Source organism: Ailuropoda melanoleuca, chromosome 20, assembly GCF_002007445.2.
Source record: "Ailuropoda melanoleuca isolate Jingjing chromosome 20, ASM200744v2, whole genome shotgun sequence".
Lineage (NCBI taxonomy): Eukaryota > Metazoa > Chordata > Mammalia > Carnivora > Ursidae > Ailuropoda > Ailuropoda melanoleuca.
The window spans coordinates 3,961,247-3,983,683 of record NC_048237.1 but is presented as its reverse complement, the minus strand read 5'-3'; the positions used below and the strand labels follow the sequence as shown (position 1 = coordinate 3,983,683).

Genomic DNA, 22,437 nt, shown 5'->3' with positions numbered 1-22,437 from the left:
GCTCCTCCTCCATCTATGTTCAGATGCCACAGCAGTAATCTCCAAAGAGAGGCTCACATAGCCCTGAAGACTCTGTGGTCATTCAGTGGAATTTGGGAACAAATATTAGAACATGCGCTTATGTGTATATGAAAAATAAGAAACAGATTAAGGGTATTAATATTTTCCACACTAGAGCCCTCATGTGGCCTGCACGTTAGGTGGTCACATGAGTACACATTGCAAGAGGTCTCCAGAAGGAAGCAGGGAGCTCCTGATACTGAAGAATTGGTACTGGCAACTTCACCCAATCTCTGCTTCTAGACTACTCCAATCATTTGTAATTTACATGCATTAAGTGGAATTAAAAGTTATTTTATCTTCATTACTAGAATCTTAAGCACCAGAGTCTATTTGTTAAAAGCAGCCTCTAAAGCCAAAATGGCTCGTTTCAAATCCTGCCTGACTTTGAACGTTTTTTCAACTTGTCTCTGCCATAGTTACCTCATCTGTAAAATGGGAATGAAACCTAACCCAGAACATGGTCATGAGATGAACGGAGGTAATACTGGCAAAGGGTTTAAAACAGTTCCAATTAAATGGTAAGCACCATATGAATTGTTGTTAGATAAATAGTGCTCAGGAGATGAGGAATGTCCGTGAAAATATTCTGTACTGCAGAGAGGTTCACTGGTTATCTTTCGGCCAAACGTTTCAAGCTCCCGTCAAACTTAAAAATGAATTATATAGTTTCTTTTACAGAAAATATATGATCCAAATTTTCTGATCTTTTCTGTGATGTCAAGTGCCTATCAACAGTAAGCCTCACACAGATATTAAAAGAAAACAAACCACCCCAAAACTGATATGCCCCATCAAAATAGAGGTGATCTTTTAGCAATGAGTAAGAAAGCAACGGTTTCTTTTTTAGTACTATGGGAACACTTCTGAAAACGGGTGTTTAGAAATGTTTGTATCATTGTGTGACTGTGTGAAAATGATATACTACCCATTAACATTTTTATTTCTTCACACACAAAAAAAACCCCGGAAACAGAATTTTCTAATCCCTTTTAAAAAATCTGGAGTTGCGTTGGAGTTTGGAATTGTTTGAAAAATTATAAATGCGATGAATGTCCCATTTGTACTTTATATTTTTATTTATTTTTAAGTTATGCTTATTACATCTTTGTCACATTCCTTTCAGATTTTACTTTTATGTTCATTTTATGCTGTTACATTAGAAAGAACATGTATATAATTTATAAATAAAGGCTCTAGGATGAGAATATTTCTACTGATATGGGTGCATGATAAAGAAAAAAAACTACCATTTCATTCTCTAGAAATGGTTATTGTAACAGAAATTTCTTTATGATTGATCTTAATCCTCACAATCACTCTAAGAGATAGGGACTTACGTTATTCCTATTCTACAGTATAGGAACCTAAAATTAAACATTCAATAATTTCCTCAGAGCCGTAGAGCATGCAAGTGATTGAATCAGGATTGGAACACAGTTTGACCTGGCTCCAAGGGCATAATGATGGCCACATTGCATCGCCACTTTCCTAAATACACAGCAAAGGGATTATGGTGATACTTGGCACAGAAAATAACTTGAAAAGAATAATAGCAGAGAATTCAGATTGGTTACCTTAAAGAAAAGATATTTAACCATATTTTGGTTACATATGTACAAGCAGTCTTTAAATTTCAAATGGCTTTTGCTCTAAAGCTGGAAATATAGACTTGCTAGGAATGTAGAATGCATTTTCTTCTAGAAACAGGATTTGTGATAGGGGTTGAATTTCTGGACTATACTGAATCCTATTTTCTCATAATATATCTGAATTATTAGACACTAGCAATGAAAAATAGGAGAAAACCAAACTCTGCAATGTCAGCAATTAGACACACACACACATACACACACACACAGAATCAGAATATTGCCACTTAAAAAAATATGTTCGAAAGGGCTGTGATAATACATAAGGAAATTTTGTGTGTGTTTTCAAAGGAATGGGTCCTCATTTTCATAGGCTTCAGAAATTAATGTCAATTCTTCACAACTCTTAATTTAACTTCAAAGTATACAAATTTAATTTTCTTGAGAGAGGTGAATAATTAGTGTTCTCTTATTTTTTTAAGAATCTATTTAGTTATTTGAGAGAGCGCGCAAGAGAGCACGAGCTGGGGGAGGGGCAGAAGGAGAGACAAGCAGACTTCCTGCTGAGCAGGAAGCCTGAGGTAGGGCTTAGCCCAGGACCCCAGGATCATGACCTGAGCCCAAGGCAGACACTTAACTGACTGAGCCACCCAGGCGCCCCATTGTGTTCTCTTCTTTCTATCAGAATTGATTATGAGCTTAGCAATGACATCTGTATACCCATGAAAAAACACTGTCTTCAGTAAAATTGGCTGGGGTATGGGATGGAGAAAAGATAGGAGCATGGCAAGTGCTTATTCAAACCTAGTCCCTGTGGTTCTGCTAAATGTGCACTGCATCTCTATAACGTTAATGTTTTTAGATGACGTAGGCCCTCCTTCCCCCAGAGTTGCCCAGGTTGGCCCAGGGCAGTTTGGTTAATGGGTGGTCGTGAGTGGGATGGATGGAAGTCAGGTGGCATGACGGATGGATGTCAAGTATCTGCTGCAAGAACAGCCTCAAGGTGGCTTTGACAGCCGTGAATGACCAACGCCCAAATTATGAGTCCAGGGTTTTTAATTCAGGAAGCACTTAAGATGCAGCATTGTTCTCTTTGGCAATGAGTTAAATGACTAACCTCCACTGAGAGAAATATTTAACTAATCATCCCTTGAAATCTCTCAGGATTCTCTAGCTCCAAGAGGAAGAACATTAGAATTGGGATAGTTTTTCAGAGACCAGGTCATTCTCCTCATCTTTAAGAGAAACGTATTTATTTTCTGTCAGTTTCCCTAGATCGCCGCACTTAGAAAGGCACTGGCTATGTCCTCTTCTTTCTTACAACACACTTTTAAATTCATTGTCATTTAACTTCTTGGTCTTCATCTTCTCTAACCTTAAGAAAGGGCATTCATTGATATTACTTACCTCCTTCCTTCTTGAAATTCTCATCTCCCACTTAACACTACTCGCTCTCCTCCTACCTTTTAAAATGCTCCATTCTTTCTCTCTCTGACTTTCTACTTGCCACACTTCTAAATTTAAGTATCCCCTAACATTCTTCCTTCAGCTTTATTTTTTTTACACCCTCCCACGACAAGTCACCCACACACAACTTGAACAATTACCACCATTGAATAACTCCCTAATGTATATCTCTTCATTCCCACATTTGTATGTCTTGACCACTGAAGTCCCAGGACTCCATCAAAGCCTGATAGTAATTCAACTCCTAAATCCAGTAGTTCTAGTTCCTCAATGGTTTTCCCTTCCAATCTCTCTGTCCAGTCCCACTGCCACCTCAGCAATTTGGGAGCAAATATTATTTCTATACTGAGCTGTTGGATAGCAACCCAAATACTCTCCCTACGTCCAGTTTTCCTCTATGAATTCCTTATGCTTGTGTTTTTTGCCTTCTGCAAGCATATACGGAACTATAATGTCCTTGTTCAAATACACTTTAGAGTCCTGAGAAGGACCTAGCCATGCTGTGTTGAGCTAATAAATGTATGCTGTTTTAAGTTGTTCAATTTATGGTGGCTTGTTACACAGAAGTAGAAAACCAACATGGCAGCTTATATCCCCCAGAGTGAGCAAACCAAGAAACGAGGTAGCCATGATACTGTTTGTTGAAAAACTATGTAGTCTGTTTGTGAGAAGTCACTAAATCCCACCCACACAAGAAAAAAGAAATTAGGCTCTACCCCTTGAAGGGAGGAATATCAAAGAATTTGTGGATATATTTTTTAAAATACCGTAATAATTGTAATAATTAATTTTTTCTTATTTTTACTATTGCTAGATAATAACTTATTTAATAAAAAAGTAGGCGGTATCTTTACACACATTTTATAGATGAGGAAATTGAAGCACAGAGAAATTAAGTAATTTGCCTAAGGTCACAGTTAGTAGTTGGTTGTGCTGGAGACCAATCACAAAATTTCAACTCCAGGGCCTGAGCTCCTAGTCACTATGTTAATTTTAGCAGTGCAATTAAAAAGATGCCTCATAATAAAATCCATGAACAAAATAATAAAATACTGGTCAATGAAAATAAATATAAAATTGGATGAATTCCTAATTAAGTTCAATGACCATGTCTAGAGATGACCAATTAATGACTAATTCAAAGCTTACCTGAAAGGGAAATTACAGCAGTTTGTTTAAAATTATATCATCCACCATTTCCTCTAAAATATTTTATTTAGCCTTGAATATCAGCATCAAAGGTATGCTTACCAAATTAATGAATGGCAAGAAGAATTGCAGGAGTCTTAAAAAGCATGTCATAAGAGAAATAACTGAACAATTAAAGGGCCCAGAAATACCTAATTTAGAAAGGAGAAGATAAAAGGAGAACATATTTCCTGACTTGAATACAGAAGAGCGGATATGAAAAAAAAATTCATTTTATTTAGTGTGGTTTTAAAGGCAGAACTAAAATAAATAGATAGAAATTGTGGGCAGGGGTACCTGGGTGGCTCAGTCGATTAAGCCTCCGACTCTTGATCTCAGCTCATGTCTTGATCTCCGGGTCCTGAGTTCAAAGCCCATGTTGGGCTCCATGCTGGGCGTGGAGCCTACTTTAAAAAAAAAAAGGAAAAAGGTTGTTGGCAGACTTCCGATCAATATAAGAACTCGGACCATTAGTCACCTCACAGCAGCCCCGAGCTGTTGTGGGAGGTGGTAACTTCTAAGTCACTAGAGGAATTCCAAAAGGCCACTCCTCAGATGCTGCAGTTAAGATCCATTTAGCATATACCCACAACTGGGTGGCTCGGTTGGTTGGGGTTCTGTCTTCAGCTCAGGTCATGATCCCGGTGTTCTGGGATCGAGCCCCACTAGGCTCCCTGCTCAGCGGGGAGCCTGCTTCTCCCTCTGCCCCTCACTCCATTCGTGCTCTCTCTCTCTTACTCTCTCTCTCTCAAATAAATAAAATCTTTTAAAAAAATCCATCTAGCAGGTAAAGAGTTGGGAAAAACAATTACTTCTAAATAATCTTCAAACTCTAAATGTCTTCAGTCCTCTCCTCTGTATCCTTGACTCCTCCCTACACTTCACTACCCTTGTTTGGCCTATTAAACTATGCCTTCCAGCCAAGCCAGCTACTGGTACTCCCCAGAACTATCTTGCATTTCTTTTTTTTTTAAAGATTTTATTTATTTACTTGACAGAGAGAGAGAGAGAGAGACTGAGAGAGGGAACACAAGCAGGGGGAGTAGGAGAGGAAGAAGCAGGCTCCCAGCAGAGGAGCCTGATGTGGGGCTCGATCCCAGAACGCTGGGATCACACCCTGAGCCGAAGGCAGACGCTCAACGACTGAGCCACCCAGGTGCCCCCCTTGCACTTCTTGGCTCTGTACTTTCCCCCTCTTCTTCCTTTCACCTAGGCCAACTGTTAGCATCTTCTGTGATCAGCAAAATCAGACCCATCCTTGAAGACCAAGTAAAAAGCTATCACATCCCTGATGCTTTCCCCAAGAATTAANCTTGCATTTCTTGGCTCTGTACTTTCCCCCTCTTCTTCCTTACACCTAGGCCAACTGTTAGCATCTTCTGTGATTAGCAAAATCAGACCCATCCTTGAAGACCAAGTAAAAAGCTATCACATCCCTGATGCTTTCCCCAAGAATTAATCTAATTATCCTCTTCACTTCCTTTAGCACTATGTTCAGCTCTCTTGTACGGCTTGACATTCTGTCTTGCATGAGACATTTTTATAGTTATTTTAATTCCCTATAAAATCGAAAGCTACTTGAAGGCAAGGACCATCTACTACTCATTTCCCCATTCCTGTTCAGTTTTAAGTATGACTGCCTATCACCACCCTCATAATGCATGCTTATTAAATTGGATTGACACAGTTACTGAGTGATATTGGGAGGATAATTTAAACACATTTTCCAATTAAGTGTACTTCAGTAGTGGAATACTTGTGCCTCTCCTTTATCGACCCCATTAGTTCTTTTTTCTTCCCTGTCAGATTTTTTTTTTAATTGTGGTAAAATACATGGCATTTACCACCGTAACCATTTAAAGATGTATAGTAGCATTTAGTACATTCACAGTATTATACAACCATCACTGCTAGATAGTTTTAGAACTTTTTTATCATCCAAAATGGAAACGCCATACCCATTAAACAATCACTCCTCTCCCCCCTCTCTCCCCAACCCCTGGCACCCAATAATCTGCTGTCTCTCTCCTTAGTTCTTCGAAGCTCTGACACAAAGTCTTGTACTAAGTGGTTATTCAGTAAATATTCATTGAACTTAATTTGAATAAAAAGGCACGCCCAGAAAATACATACGCTACCAGAGAAATAAACAGCAGGAGAGATCTGCTTTTGAAAGTATAAATTATTTCTATAGGATACTGTCTCTGAATGTAACATTCTATAAAACAATGTTAATGATTTTGTCAAATAAGCACTTCGAAATATAATGATCTATCTTAATGTTAAAAAAACAAAAAAACAACAAAAAAATTAATGTGCTAGAAAAGCATACCANAAAAAAAATAATTAATGTGCTAGAAAAGCATACCAGAAATTAGTTGAATGAAAGTATGTTGGAAGAAGGTCTCTCAAAGTCTGATTTTGCCATAAGAACTTCCTAACTCCCACCAAAATGCATAGGAATGATTAAGATGACAAAAAGACATCTTAGGAGTTAGTTGTTGTTGTTGTTGTTTTTTAAGATTTTTATGTATATATTTAACAGAGAGAGAGAGAGAGCAAGAGCAGGGAGGAGGGGCAGAGGGAGAGTGAGAAGCTGACGCCCTGCTGAGCAGGGAGCTGGACATGGGGCTCGATCCCAGGACCCTGAGATCATGATCTGAGCCAAAGGCAGTTGCTTAAACGACGGAGCCACCCAGGCACCCTTAAGAGTTGGTCTTTAAGAGATTTTAGGTTTTCCATGTAATCTTCACTGCAATAGCTTATTTTGCAATATTCAAAATATTATCATTTTTTATTTTGCCTTCTTAAAACCATTTTTAAAGGATTTCTTTTCAATGTGTTTGTGTGATTTCTGGGAGTTGGAAGAGGCATGGATGAGGTCCCATGCCAGTTGTCACTTCCAAGTGACGATCCCACTGAAAATTCTGGCATTAGTTTGTAATCTCATCTATTAGTAATTACAAAAGACTGACTTTGGCCCATGAAAATGTTCCTTTATCTTAATTTTTCTCTTCTTCCATGGTAGCAGGCCTACCTTTAAAATTTTATGGTATTTTTATACTCCGGCTGCTGGAGAATCCACTGCTTTATGCCTTAGTGTCCTCATCTAATAATTTAGTCACTTAGATCTTATAACTTCTGAGAGGAACTGTGCTTTTTTTCTTTTTTTTTTTTTTTGTTCGGTGCTAAGAGCTCACTGACTGAGGAGGGTTTTCCACAGTATAATGATGTGCAAATGACAATTTAAGTTAATTAAATTCAGTGACATTAAACTCACCATAAAACTCCCAATGTGTACAAAATGACTCATTTCCAACAAGCCCTATTTAATATCATGAAATTGTAAAGGTTATGATTTAGTTAGCTATTATTCCAGAGAATCTTGAGGCCATAATTAAGAGAATTTTTTTTTCTGTTAAAGAAGACTGCTTTGCTGTCATGATTATTCTTACTTATGCATTCAGGACATTTCTTAAGTCATGTTTTATCTCTTTATATGTCACAGGGAAAAAATGGAAAGAGGGAATTTCTCAAATTACCCAAAGTAGAAATAGAGTAAATAGTAGATACATAAAAGAAAACAGATGAGGGAGAAATCTCTTTCAAAAGGCAGCACTGGATGTTGATTGGAAGATACAGTAAAATCTTTCAGCTAGAGGGAATGCAATGGGTACTGCCTTTCTGGGACTTATTCTTTTTTTTCTTTTTCTTTTTTTTTTTTAAGATTTTATTTATTAATTTGACAGAGAGAAACAGCCAGCGAGAGAGGGAACACAAGCAGGGGGAGTGGGAGAGGAAGAAGCAGGCTCATAGCAGAGGAGCCTGATGTGGGTCGATCCCAGAACGCTGGGATCACACCCTGAGCCGAAGGCAGATGCTTAACGACTGCGCCACCCAGGCGCCCCATTCTGGGACTTATTCTGACAAGGGTCTTAAACATGTACATTTGCTTTGCATTAGCAAAATCCTTTCTAGGAATTGATCCTAGGGAAATAATTTGAAAAGGGAGAAAAAAAATATATGAACAAGAATGTTCGTTCATCCAAGCGTTATTTACAGTGTATATTTTAAAAGAAAACTAACCTGCAAACAATCCAAACATCCAAAGATAGGGGACTAGTTGACAAGTTATAGAGTGTGTATCTTATTAAATACCAGCCAGTCATTACAAGTGATCATGTAGCTCTATATTAACTTCATGGAGAGAAGTTACAACGTAATAGTAATAAAAGCAGTTTACAGAACACTATGCACAGTATGAATCCACTGTAATTAAAAATATATAAAAATACACACAGGCACACATAGAAAAGTTTTGTAAAAATAAGCAATGCAATTTTAACAAAAGTTATCTCTAGGTGGTGCATTTATGTAGGGTTTTTTCCCCCTGTTTGTTTATATGCACTTTTGAATTTTCCTACATTGATCATGGATTTCTTACATAATTTGAATGCAGAAAAGATAAGCAATTTTTCTGATTCTAAATTCTCATATGAATTACCTAAAACCTACTGCATTGTTCCTAAATGACCATATAAACTGCAAAAAATAACGAAGGTGGATAGGTGGGTGGGTGGGTGGATGAATGGAGAACGGATCACAAATAATAGTGTTATTGCAGCTCTGCTGTTATACAAAACCCCCCTATTTAAGAACATTTGCACTGGAAAGTTCTCCAGCTAAAAATATTTGAAAATAAAATGGCTTTTTAATTTTGAATGACTTTATTTATTTTCAAATTCAATGTATTTTTATATAAGTTCTATTTTGTAAAGATATGTGCAGTGAGCCCAATTCATTTCAAACTAAACGACATGACTAAGTGATTTTGATGCTGTCCCTTTCAAGGCTTAGACTGGAAGATGATTAAGCTAGAAAAGGAGCTTTTCTGTGCTTATGTTTATGCCATAATCCCTCTAAGTATATGTACTAGTCAGCTATTGCCACAATACTGCTGCATAACAAACTAGCCTAAAACTTGATTGCTACAAGAACACACATTAAATGCTCATGGATCTGCAAGTGATTATGGCTCAGCTGATTGAAGCTAGTTTGGCTGGGAGGTTATGTCTCAGAAAGCAAGATGGCTGGATTTGGCTCTAGGCTTTGGATTGGGTTCAGGTCTAGTCCTTTGTTGCTTGTTTTGGGGTTCGGGATGAAGTGGTAGCAGCTACCTGGGGCGTGTTCTTCTCATGGCAGATTGCTGGAGCATGAAAATCAAGCAAAATTACAATACAGCATTCTATAGGATGAAAACACCTGTTTGCTTAATTGGACAACTTCACAACAAGTCTATCTCCAAGAACAACCAGAATCAGGTGAAACATTCTCCAAAAAGAGAAGCTGGTTTACGATAAAAGAGAAGCAAGTCATAAAAAGGTGTGTTTTTCCTCTTTGATCTGGGAGGGTTCCTTTAGTAGATAAAAGGAGAAATGCAAATTACACATGCTGTATTTAAATTTCTTTGGCTAAAAATTAAGAGTCAAGGGGTGCCTCGGTGGCTCAGTCATTAAGCTCTGCCTTCGGCTCAGGGCGTGATCCCAGTGTCCTGGGTTTGAGCCCCGCATAGGGCTCCCTGCTCCCCTGGGAAGCCTGCTTCTTCCTCTCCCATTCCCCTTTCTTGTGTTCCCTTTCTCACTGGCTATCTCTATCTCTGTCAAATAAATAAATAAAATCTTCAAAAAAAAAATAAGAGTCAAGGACATCACTAGAAAAATGCAATCATCCTTTCCTAAAGAGCTCTCGTCTTGGGCACCATGGCACCTGCCATTATAAAACCCTAAAACCCTTAAACACATCCTCACTTACTCTCTGTCATCCAGTCTCCAGTGTTCTCCAACAGTCCCGTATACCCCATTAACCCCCAGTGCTGTGTAGGTTATGTTGTGTCATCCATAACACAAATAGAAAGGATGAGATATTTTCTTGAGACCTATCTGAATATGCTGATGATACAGATAATAGGAGGTAGAAAAGTCAGAATACAAGTGAGTAACAGGGAGACCTAGCCTGTCTCATGAGACATGCAGCATGGAAGTGACCTTGGACTAATTCTGGTAAGCATAACAGGTCGTAGAGGGCTACAGAAGGCAATCTGCATGCATTTGAATTCTTGCCAAGAAGAATTTGTGCTTGAGGTGAGACTACTATCTAACAGTGTAATTAAAGCCTTTAGGTGGAAAGTTGGGGGAAGTGAATGGAGTCCTGCCAATTTTGCTGAGACCAGACCTTTTGGAGGCTCCTTCCTCCTTCTGCTTTCCTCTGCATGAGCGCCATAGGGGGATGACGCTCTGAGTCACCGTGAAGAAAATGAATAGTCAAGGTATTTAAGTGGAGGGTGGGGGTTTGTCCCCATCCTACCCCATGGGCCTCAGACTGGAAAGATATTAGTTCCTGTCCAAACCATCTCACTTCCTTTCTTTAAGTTCCTGAATATGATATCAGAATGTAAAAGAAAAAATAAAAAAGGACCATCTTGTTCAGATACTTTGTCATCTTTGCCTCCATAATTTGCCTGAGTAAGGTAGTTTTGCCTGAGTAAGGTAGTTTTGATATTTGTTGTTTTATTTTTAGGAAAGAGCAAAATTCTATAAATAAACGTAAAGGAAGAAACAGATAATTTGTTATAGATCATGCAAAAACTCATATGAAGCAAACCATTAATTCGACGCGGTGTTTATAAGGCAGGGACTTTGTGCATGCAGCAGCTGTGTTGTTAGTGGGGAGGGCTAAAAAAAAGCCTTAAAACCTTTTGAAGTTTTAATCCTAGACTGGAGTAAGAGAGTTACCTGGTTAATATTTAAGATGACAATAAATAGATGCAAAAAAATGATTAACAAAGAGTTTGGGGATCAAGATGGAGTAAATACATCATAGATACTATCCTGCTGAAATGAAGTCAACAAAAATGATCCAGTGTTAACTAGGTTTTCATTATTAAATAAAGCTTAAACACTGTAAAAAGTGATACACTTCTAAAACCACCACCTGAATAAGAACTATTTTTTATCCATAGGAGCACACCATCTGGCCTGACCTCGCAGCAGTATTCAACACAGCTGATCACACTTCCCTTCTTGAAATACTATTTTCTTTGTTCCAGAATTACCCAACAAATCTCCAGCCTGGAAGTCACCTGTGATAGCTCTTCCTCCTCAACAAGACCTCTTAATGCCGTAGCTCCTTGGGAGTGAAAATGGGCTTTTCCCCCTAAACATCCTACGCTCCTTCTCTATACCAGCATCAAATACCATCTGAATGCCAACGGCTCCCAAATATCAAATTTCCAACCAGATCTGTTTTCTGATCTTCTTTTCCTAACCTGTACACTACCTCTTTGACTCTTCCACTTGGTTCTCTGACAAGATCTCAACTTCATGTCCAAAATGGATTTCTTCATTTTCTTTCCTAAATTTCCAACTATATGAAATACGCGAGTGACATCACCATGTACCCAGTGGTTTAAGGAAGCAAAGGAGGACCGTAGTTAGTTTCCATCCCTACTCCCAACCCATTAGCAAACTTCATTTTTCTCACCGCCAGAGCATAGTTTACTCTGTCCCCTTTTCCTCATTTTCCCAGTTTTAAAACTTATCTAAACCACTTTCATCTCTCTCACCCAGACTGCGACAATGGTCTCCAAAGTGCTTTCCTTTCTTCCACTCCTGATTTATTTCCAACCATTCCCCACATAGTGCAAAGTGGTCTTAAAATATTAACAGGTCCCTGCCACCCTTCCACTTGAGGAACTGCAAAGGAATTAATAAGATAAATCCTGAAAGCACTGCATGAACCTGTTTCTCAGGGCACACCATTCACCTCTCACGCATTATGCTCCAATCACACTGGTCCTTCTTCCAGTTCGGTAATGGCATCAAACCCTTTCCCACATCTGGGTTTCTGCTCCTCTGCTCCTGCTGTTTCCACCTAGAACACTCTCCCCCAGTCTTCCCTCACTAACTTTGGTTCTTCCTTTACTTCCCCAGTTTCCTTGACAAATATCCTTTTCTCCAAACCAGCTTAGGTTCCCGTATTACATACTAACCTCTTACTCCATGGCATGAGTCACAGTTTGTAACTATACATCAACTTGTCTAATATCTCTTTCCTGCATCAGACTCTGAGGTCACTATGTCAGGAATCATATTTGTCATTTTCGTTGCTGCATACCCGATGTCTAGTACAGTGCCTGGGCATATGATTAGTTTCGATAAAACTTATACAATTTCATGTATTAAATTTTTTAAAAATTAAGCTGGTTTCATAAACAGTCCCCACGTAGTTATCCCATTTATTGTTTATAAATGGTACACACTATTTCATCAAATGACTATATTATTATTAAATATGACCTAATTAATGTGATTGATTAATTAATTCGATGTGACCAATTATTAAATTATGACCAAGTTATTATTAAATATGACCATCTTAATAAATATGGCCAAATTATTTCCTGTTTCCTGAGAAGTGTTACCCATTTTTGCTATTACAATTAATGCTGCTATGATAGAGCTCTTTCCTTAAAAGAAATTCACAGAAGTGGAAATCACAGGGCTATAGTTTCTTAATATTGCCCCCCACAGGATCATCAATTTTTCCTGGAAAACATTATAACATCAGTACCCCCAAAATGACTGATCTTGAATAATGTAGTCATTTTTAATACTTATCAAAGAAAACATACCTACACTATGTGAATTCCAGTCCTACAACAAAGGCTCCCCATGTGGCTCATATACTCATTTTATGAGTCACAACAGTATTGACACTAGTAAAGTCTAATTTCTTATAAGTCCTAGGAACATTTCCCATTATATTTTATGTGTGGGAAAATTATAACAACACCAGGATGTCTCTCAGGAAGACATATTGATTCTGAATATGACATCATCTCATCTCATCTAGAGTCCAGGTTTTTAATTGACTCAGCTATCAATTAAGAGTAATAAAATGACTTGTTCTTTTAACTTGTAACTTGTAGCCAGAAACTCATTACCTTTATTCAAGGATGCTTATGAAAACTTGAATTAGAAACACTAAATATTTTTCAGTACGATTTCTTTCTTTTTTTAATTTATTTTTTATTTTTTTAATTTTTTAATTTAATTTTTTGATGTAAAGTTCGATGATTCATTAGTTGCGCATGACACCCAGTGCACCATGCAATACGTGCCGTCCCCACCACTCATCACAATTTCTTTCTAAAGAAAAAAAAAATGAATCTGAAAAAAGATTTTCAAAAATACCTTTTTTCTTTAGGAAAAAAAATGAATTTATTAACTATCAAGTGGGAATAGACATGGGACAAAAAAGTGGGCAAAGAGTTAGTCCGTTCAGAGGCCAGAGCATGCTTAAAGGCAGTGATCCAGTCTCCAGCAAACAGAATCGTGATTTTATTCTAGAAAGAGGTCTACTTTGGACGAGGTCTAAATGAGGAGTGCTGTGATGGGGTGGGTCTGAATCTGATCTGGCCCCGTTAGCTTCTGGAAAATGGGGACATTTCTGTGTCCGGTGTACTGGGGCTCTTTAAAGATGAATATAACGTGGTTCCTGGGTTCCCGTTTCAAACAGGCTCAAACTCATCCCTGGGGCTGCACTCAGTTTTTCAAGGCAATTACTTCATGAATGTTGCTGTTTCGCTCTTCTTTCCCTTCCCTTGTTTCAGTAAATAAATAGGCTTTTCCCCCCAGGGCCCACCATGCTAGACACTCTAGAGGACAGAACGAAGATTCAGGCAAGTCCCAAGCCTCGAGCAGGATGGATTAGACCCGTGCAAAGACACTTGCACAGGGTAAACAGGCTGCAGTAAGACACAGGTTAGTGAGTGGAAGACACCTCGGCTGGCAGTCGTGGCGGTTTCGTGGCGGTTTCCAGAGGAGGCATTGCAGACAGCTCGACAAAGACAGGGTAGAATTTAGGTACACAGAGACGAGGCATGGCGATTGGAGGAAGAAAGGGCATCTGGGGCAAAGAAAATGCATTTCACCTTTATTTAAAGTGCTTTTTGAGGTTTTTCCCTGTCTTTCTTGGCTGGGTGGCCTAGGGCCATGCTTCTGAAACTTTCACCTACAAAGGAATTAACTGGTGGGCTTGTTAAAAGGCAGATTGTGATTCGCAGGGTCTGGGGTGAGCAGGAATCTGCATTTCTAGTAAGCTCCCAAGTAAGGCTGAGGCTGCTGGTCTGAGAAGGGCAGTCGTGTTTGTTTAAGATTTAATTTATTTTAGAGAGCAAGCACGAGCAGGAGGACAGAGGGAGACAGCCTCTCAAGCAGACCCCACACCGAGCGCAGAGCCCCATGTGGGGCTCAATCTCATGACCCTGAGCGCGGGGCCTGAGCAGAAACCAAGAGTCTGACGTCCCACGGACTGCCCCAGGTAGGCACCCTGGGAAGTGCAGTGGAAGTCCTCAAGTTTCTACAATGAGGCAGCTTTAGCAGGAGTCACAGGGCTGCCTGGGGCTGGGCGGATCCTTTGGGCCTGAAGAGCTTCTAGGGACCGAGCCGCAGGAGTTTCTTTCCTTATGACTGTCTTGGGAAGGCTAGGGGACCAGAACATACAGAGGAGAAGGAGCTGTGTGTGTCCCAGGGGAGGCCCCTCCATCTCAGACATGAAGGGATTGCATCATTCTCTCCTCTAAACTAGCAGCACAGAAGCTGGGGGAGAGATAGCAGCTCCGTGCGCTCACTGACTGGCTTGTGTCCTGGCAGCATAAAGGACTCTCTGTTAGACTCAAAAGCCTAGCCGCTTTTCTGGATCTTGGTGGAGACAGTCACTTTAAACCAAAAACAGGTCTTTCAAAAACACTGCTGAAATAAAGGAAGGCGTCATTAGGACGGTTCCGTCTAACAAACTCCGAACTTAATACAACAAACCAAGTTTGAGTTAAGGGGGCGTCCCTGCTGCAGTTGCATGTGATCAAAACAATCTTAGTATCTATTTTTTTCTGCTGAAGACTACTCTTCAAGACTTTCAATTCATGCAAGTCAAGAGAAGAAGAGTCATACCTGGCTATTTGTGATAGAACTTCAGAACTAGTCACTGTTTAAATTTATCTGTATAATGTCTTAGTAAATCTTGAGTCCTAACTTCATAAATACAAATGCTGCAATCTTTAAATTAGTAATCTACCCCTCCCCCCACTGCCTTCACTTTGGTAATATAGTAATAGGTGGAAACACTAGTATATCTGGACAGGAGAAGGTAAAACAATTTTAAAGCATTTTCTATGCATGTTAAATCATTTTTTGTGAGAACAGGAATGCTATAGTGCATTTAGGGAGATAAAATATGATTGCTTGTAGCACAGGCAACGCTTCTGAGAACTGGCTCAGACTGGAGACTCAAAACACATTCTGGGATTCCCCCTCCCATTTTTCTTGCCGGTCCCAAGATGGGTGGTCGGGAGATGAAAGCAGTATTTATTCCGCACTGGCTGTGGGGCGGGTGCTGTGCTACATACTTTACACATGTGCCCTTTTAATCCTCCAATGAATACCATACATAGATGGTAATATGAGACAAGCAATCTGGTATCAAGGGAAGGTGTAGAGTTCGCCCAAGATTATATAGCAAGAAGGAGATGAAACAGGTTCAAACCCAAATCTGTCTAAAATCAAACCCTTGCTCTTTCTACCATGGCATGCTGCTGACCACCAGACTGTTTTATGTTTCTCACTGAGGACAGTTCGCTTCCTCGTGGCAGCTGTTCTTGTTAGATGTTGAGTTACATCAGAAGTCCATGGGGTTAGTGATCGGTTAAACTTGAAGACCTCTAGGATCCCTCCCAAACGTTCACATTCCCTCCCACCACAGTGCCTTTGCAAGTGCTGTTTTAAAATTCTGCTTGAAATTCTCTTTCCTTTTTTTTTTTTCCTTACTAATTCCTTCAGATTTCTCCTGCAGACCTCAGTTCAGGCATTATTTCTTCAAGAAAGTCTTCCTTTCCTTCGCCCACTATTTCTTTGTTATTGCACTTTATTGTGCTCCACAGGTAATGTGGTTTTTACAAATCGAAGGTTTGTGCAAATAGCAAGAGACCTAGAATTAGAACTGGAGCCTGAAGATGTGATTGAATTGCTACAATCTCATGATAAAACGTTAACGGATGAGGAGTTGCTTCCTATGGATGAGCAAACAAAGTGGTTTCTTGAGCCGGAATCAACTCCTGGTGAAGATGTTCCTTGCCTGATGCCACCCTCTGGATCAATCAGTTGCTACTTTGCAGATTTCATCCATCAAGCATTGGGTAGCTGTCACTGTAGCCCCGCCTACAACTGCTGTGTACACAAATATCCCTCCCGTGGCTGGGCAGTCATAACCTCACCCATATTCTGTGGGGTCTGGATGATCCTCTTCTCCTTCCTAGCTGACCTTCTGGAGACGCCACAGATAGGCATCAGCGTGGACGGTGGTCATCTCCTCCCCAGAGGCTACTTTGGGCTTACCCATTCTCATTTGCTTATGCAGTGTACACACATCAATCAAAGAATGTACCGTACTGGCCTACGTGGGGACTCTGGCCAGGGAGTCACCCATGCTGACCTACTTGGGACTGTAGATGGAAAGGAGGCAGCAACTGCCCACTGCCCACCGGTCCCTCCATCTTCCAATTCCAGCTGTTCTGGAGCCAACATCTGGATCTGGCTTTGTTCGGACTCACCCCGGGCTCTGGTTCCTATTCCTCTCCTCACTATTTCTACTATATACTTTTAATAGCCCAGACCTTTGATTATGAAAGTTATCACAGACGCAATTTTATACTGATGAATGTGTTCAAAATAGCAGATTCCTTCTTTAGAGGTCAGCTCTTTGTCTCCTATCCCTGATGATGCACCTGAATGGTGACAGCTGGTAACTGTCATTTGTTGATGGGCTCCTGCTTCTGAGCTAGGCATTGGATGAGGGAAAATGAAGATTTTTAAGACTTGTTCCCTGCACTCAAGGAACTAACAATCTGAATGGAAACACATGGCTGATATATATTAATTAGTAAATTAGAGACAGAATGTGTACTGTGGCAACTCAGTCAAAAAAGGTGGATTTCATTCATAAACCAGCTAGAATCTTTGCACCAATATTAATAAAACTTTACACCAATACTAATTGTGTGCAAAATAGAACAGGGCCCCAAGCATAAACACCAAAGCCTATTTCAATGCTGTGGGTCTCCCCACCATATTATGTCACTAAAAGTGACAGGTTTCACTCCCAGTCGATATATACATGCAACAGCCACAGATTTATCCCTAGGCTGGGGGTAATTCTGTTCTTGCCAGAGGAACCATTGGGAAAAGCAAAATAATATTGCCAATATTCCAGGGACTATGGTCAAGAAAAATGGCATTCTCACATGGATCAACCTAAAAGTTAAGCTGAGACTTCTTGAATTTCTTACCTGAAAACACATCATCAGAATGAAGAATTTGAAAAGCTGTTAGCTACATTGTGTAGTAGGATTTAAAAAAAATATATAGACTTTACTAGTCTTGAAGACATTGATTGTGACACTGTTAAAAATAGTTACAATGCACAATTTCCTAGATCACGCTGTCTTTGTCCATAGCAGTTCATTCCATTTGCTATTTTTTTTTTAAGATTTTATTTATTGGGGCGCCTGGGTGGCACAGCGGTTAAGCGTTTGCCTTCGGCTCAGGGCGTGATCCCGGCGTTATGGGATCGAGCCCCACGTCAGGCTCCTCTACTGTGAGCCTGCTTCTTCCTCTCCCACTCCCCCTGCTTGTGTTCCCTCTCTCGCTGGCTGTCTCTATCTCTGTCGAATAAATAAAATCTTTAAAAAAAAAAAAAGATTTTATTTATTTATTTGAGAGAGCGAGAGCACACAAGCAGGGGGAGCGGAAGAGGGAGAGGGAGAAGCAGGCTCTCCGCTGAGCAGGGAGCCCGATGTGGTGCTCGATCCCAGGACCCTGGGATCATGACCTGAGCTGACGGCAGATGCTTAACAGACTGAGCCACCCAGGCGCCCCCCATTTGCTATTTAGACAGCCCTTCCTTCGACAGCCCCAGGCAAACTAAGGCATCTAAATCTGTGGGTGTTTTAGGTTGAGGTTGACACTGGGCATTATAGGTTTCAGAACTCTAGGTGAACACAATTTTTTTCTTGCACCACTTAATACTCAGAAGTAGGGTTTTGCCCTGTGATCCGGTGTCCTTACAACCATGAGTATACTTGTGCCACAAGAGAAAACTGTTTTCATGTTTCCCTTTTCTATTCCAGAACATAACTGTAATTTAAAAGTCTATGATTTGGCATCTAGATGACCTATAAGGCATTTTTCAGTTTTGTGGTTTCATGATCAGACATCAAGAGAAAAAAACAAACAAACCAACTATTCTTGCTCTCATGTGTGTGGGATATTTCTATAACCAGATGCAAAAAACTGGTAACAATGCTTCTTGGAGAGGAAAACTTTCTCTTTACTGAGACTTTTGGATTGAGCTTCTTTTTAATATCATGCATTATTTACTACCAATAATAAAAATTACTTAAAAAACAAATACAATTAATTGAAAATTTAAGTAGACAAAGCATTTTACTCGGAAAAGAACATGCTTGTATCCTGTTTCCATCCTTTAGAAACGTTTATATCCCGTTCTTGTTCTTCTCTACAATTTTATCATTATTGTGATTTTTTAGAAATAATTCTTAGAATCTATGGGAGGTTGGACAGAAGATTTGGATGATATAAATTGCTATATATTCTGCAAATGGTTGTAACTACCTGTTCTGTGATAGGTCCAGGGCTAGGTACTTCCGCCTTTCTACAACTTCTGGAAGGTTTCTTGTGTAAACATACAAGCATTTTTTTTCTTGGAGAGGTCAGCATGCTTAAAATGCTTCCCATAGACAAGTGGCGGTTGGTTCTCTATGAATGCCACAGCCAAAGAACTCACCTGCTGCAACAGTGATCCGGGGCACTGGGGTAAGTCCCACGTGTCTCATTGAGGAAAGGCTGCACTGATGACCTGCAGGTGAGATAGAGGGTAGGCATACAGAGGGTGGGAGTCATGGTGAGTGACAGGCAGTAGAAACAAGTACAGAGATATCTTAATTCACAAAATTGTTGAAATACCCAAAAGCTGATTCCAAAGAGCTGTCCACAGAATCCCACACACAGTAAAAGGGCTTGTTAAATCAAAGAAGCTTCCTGCTTAAGACAACTTTTATAAAGCCATAGAACTTCTTTGCTTAAATTCTATTTCATATAGACATGGAGATAAAAACAATGCTTTATATTTGCTTAAACTCTCAGTTTTCAAAGCCCTTAGGCAGACCTTATTTCTCCGAATCCTCACAAAAAACACATGAGAGTCATGTGACAATTTCACACATGAGAAAAAGGCAGCTTAGAAGCAGAGCCTCTTGCCCATGGAAACCTGGTAGGAAATGGCCGAGGTTTAGACCAGAGCCTGGGAGTCCTACCTGTGGGCACTCAGCTAACCCCGCCACAGCCTCTCCAATTATAAGCAAAGTAAAGGTGACTTTGTTAGGGAAATGCAGCTGATTTTCACAAGAGCACAACAGTGAGTGTGCTCTAGGTACCCCATTTCTCCCATTCTTCTCCAAACCCCTTTCCCATTTGAGCATGCCACAAAACTTAAGGGGATGTCAAGGAACTCAGAAACCAATATAAATATTTTGATGTAATATTTTAAAATTAATACAATAAGTGCATGATGAAAAATATCAAAATTTAAAATAAAGACAGGGTCAGCATTACTGGTTTTTTTCTTTTCTTCAGACTCCAAAATGCCTCTGCAGGGCACTGTTAGCTGATCCTGCAGTGACTTCCCCCTTGGGTACTTTTATTAACGATGTTTCCCAAAAGTTAGTTCTCATTACCCCTTTCCACACCAGTAACTTTTATTCTTGAATGCTCCAGCGTTTATCTGTTACCCTCTTTGTCTGGAAAACCCATTTCCCTTAGTAACTGGTAGGACTTCGATGGCCATCTGAATCATCTTGGACCCTTTCCAGTGCCTTCCTAAACCACAGTGGGCACTCAGCACCTCTTTGCAAAAAAAAATGCAGAAATCATAATCCTCAAATTAGCTCTCTACGAGCAGAGAAGGAACCCAGATACATTTTGTTTGGTCCAGTGTTGTTAAAAAACTGCACTTGTTCTCAATATGTAAAAATCAGGATGTTTTCTGTGAGGAAAAAAATCGAACTCCCCGTCATTTCTTGAAAAACCAGAAAATCTAGCAAAGGTAGGCCTGGATTCTTCCATGACAGCACTGGGCACTGAGAACAGAGTGTGTCTTTAGAGCCCTCTCCACTGCTCTGCGTCCTAGCTGGGTCACATATTTGCATTACTCGCCAGGCCCCCATTAGCTCTTTGCGTTTGCGACCCCAGGCTTGAGTGCACTGGATAAAACCCATGTGCTGGATCCACTCGTTTTCTACTCTTAGAATAAATACTCCGTTTTCTTCCTTTCAAACAGAGTCTTGCAGAGAGACTCACAGAAGCAGCTTACCTTTCCAGCCCACAAACTTCTCACAACCCGTGAAACTTGCATTGCCCTCCGAATACTGTTTTTTTTTCCCCTCGGCCCTTTGCTCCAGGGCCCCCTCCCGGGCACTGGCCGGTCCCTCCCTACCCCAGCCCCACGCCTAGCGGTCCGGAGCCCGGGGCGGGTCCCCTGCCCCCTGCCGCAGCTCCCTGCCCGGGATCAGGGCGCTCGGGTTCGCCCACGGCGGCACTGGGCATGCTCAGAGGCGGCCGCGGGGGCAGGTTTGCTTCGCAGGCGCTCGCACTCGGCGGCGGGCGGGCGCGCGGCTGCAGCTGGAGCTCCAGCGCCCGGAGTTGGAGTTTNGGCCCGCCAAGCCTTGTCCGGAGCCCGGAGCCCCGCGCGGGGCAGCCCCCGGGGAGGAGCCTCGCCGGCTGGGACGCGTGCCGCGCTCTGGCACTGCCCGGGCACCAGCCGGGCTGCACGGTAGGGCCGGGGCGTGGGGCGCCGGGCGGGCGAGGCAGAGGCCAGGCCGGGGTTGTCGGGGTGCGGGGGGATGCGGCTGCAGCAGCCGTGTTGGTGGGGGCGCCCGGCGCTCCGTCCGATGCGGGCGGCCGGGGCAGGGACCCCGCTGCGGGGCCCGAGGAGTAGGCAGGCGCCCAGAGAGATGCGTTCAAGTTGGCGGGCGGCGGGAGAGGGGTCTGCGCGCCCGGGCGCCACTGCTTTGTGCGCGCAGTGAAGGACTCGGTCCCTGGTTCTCCCAGACCTGGGACCCGGTGTGCGGGGAGGGTTGGACAAGCCGTGGAGCGGAGCAGTTTCCTCCGAGAAAGTTGAGGATGGAGCCCTTCTTTCCGCACTGTCCCCGGGGTAGGATGAGCCCCCGAGGGTGCCGCCCCGAGGCCCCAGTGTGGAGGAGCCGAGAGGGTCGCTGCGCCCCTGGGCTGAGTTCCTCCACCCCTGGCTGAAATCCGCGAATCACCAGATTTTCGCTTCCGTGGCGTCTTCTAGGAAAACCATTCCTGCCAAAACTGAGGTAGGCTGTCCGGGCGGCACAGCTCCCTACCTCCAGGGCGTGTAGCTGGGCGCTGCCCCCTTCCCAGCCTCCGACGTGGTCAAGGGCGCCGTGTTCTGAGGTAGCGCGTGTAGGGCTGGTCGCAATCGGGCGCCACACACATGGGGCAACATGGCTGGGGTAGGCGGATGGTACAGTTTTTCCTCCAGCCTTTCCTCGGGTTTACAGCATGCTGCCAACCCCACCCTGTTCGTCTTCGCAGAGGACAGGACTTGAGGGGAAGGACCAGCTGGAGAGTTTGAGTTGACATTCTGCTCCTTAAGAGAGGGTGCCTGGATTCTATCTGCCTTGGGCTCTGGCCCCAAGACTTCATAACGAATCCTCGCTTTTATTATTCTTACTTAGGGACTAGGTGGGAAAGAATAGGGCCAGTGGGTTCACCAGAATGTCCGCCTCGTCCCTGGGGCTCCTAACATCGCGTTGCAGGCCACCCCAGGACCCTGGAACTGGCATAGTGCACAGTGCCCGGGTGTGGAGGATGCTGCTGGTTTCCCCTAGCTCCACTTTTTTCACTTCTTGTTTTGAGTTTTGGGGTTTTGCCTGCACACGAGTCAGAGCTGCGCTGTCATAACCCGGGGCGGGAGG

General features: G+C 41.8%; 1 protein-coding gene and 1 pseudogene across 3 annotated transcripts in view; one reads left to right on the top strand and one right to left on the bottom strand.

The window, feature by feature from the left end:
• Window positions 1-16,469: 16,469 nt before the first annotated feature.
• Window positions 16,470-16,914, bottom strand: LOC105238450 (annotated as a pseudogene).
• Window positions 16,915-21,152: 4,238 nt separating this feature from the next.
• The window catches only part of STXBP6 (syntaxin binding protein 6), a 259,189-nt gene continuing 257,904 nt past the window's right edge, over window positions 21,153-22,437 (top strand). Inside the window, exon 1 of one of the 3 annotated variants that reach the window (XM_034648693.1) lies at window positions 21,153-21,266. The gene's annotated coding sequence lies outside the window, so the exon portion shown is untranslated. Of the gene's footprint in view, window positions 21,267-21,454; window positions 21,814-22,437 lie in introns of those variants that run through there. The other 2 variants (XM_034648695.1, XM_034648696.1) reach the window with 2 other exon arrangements.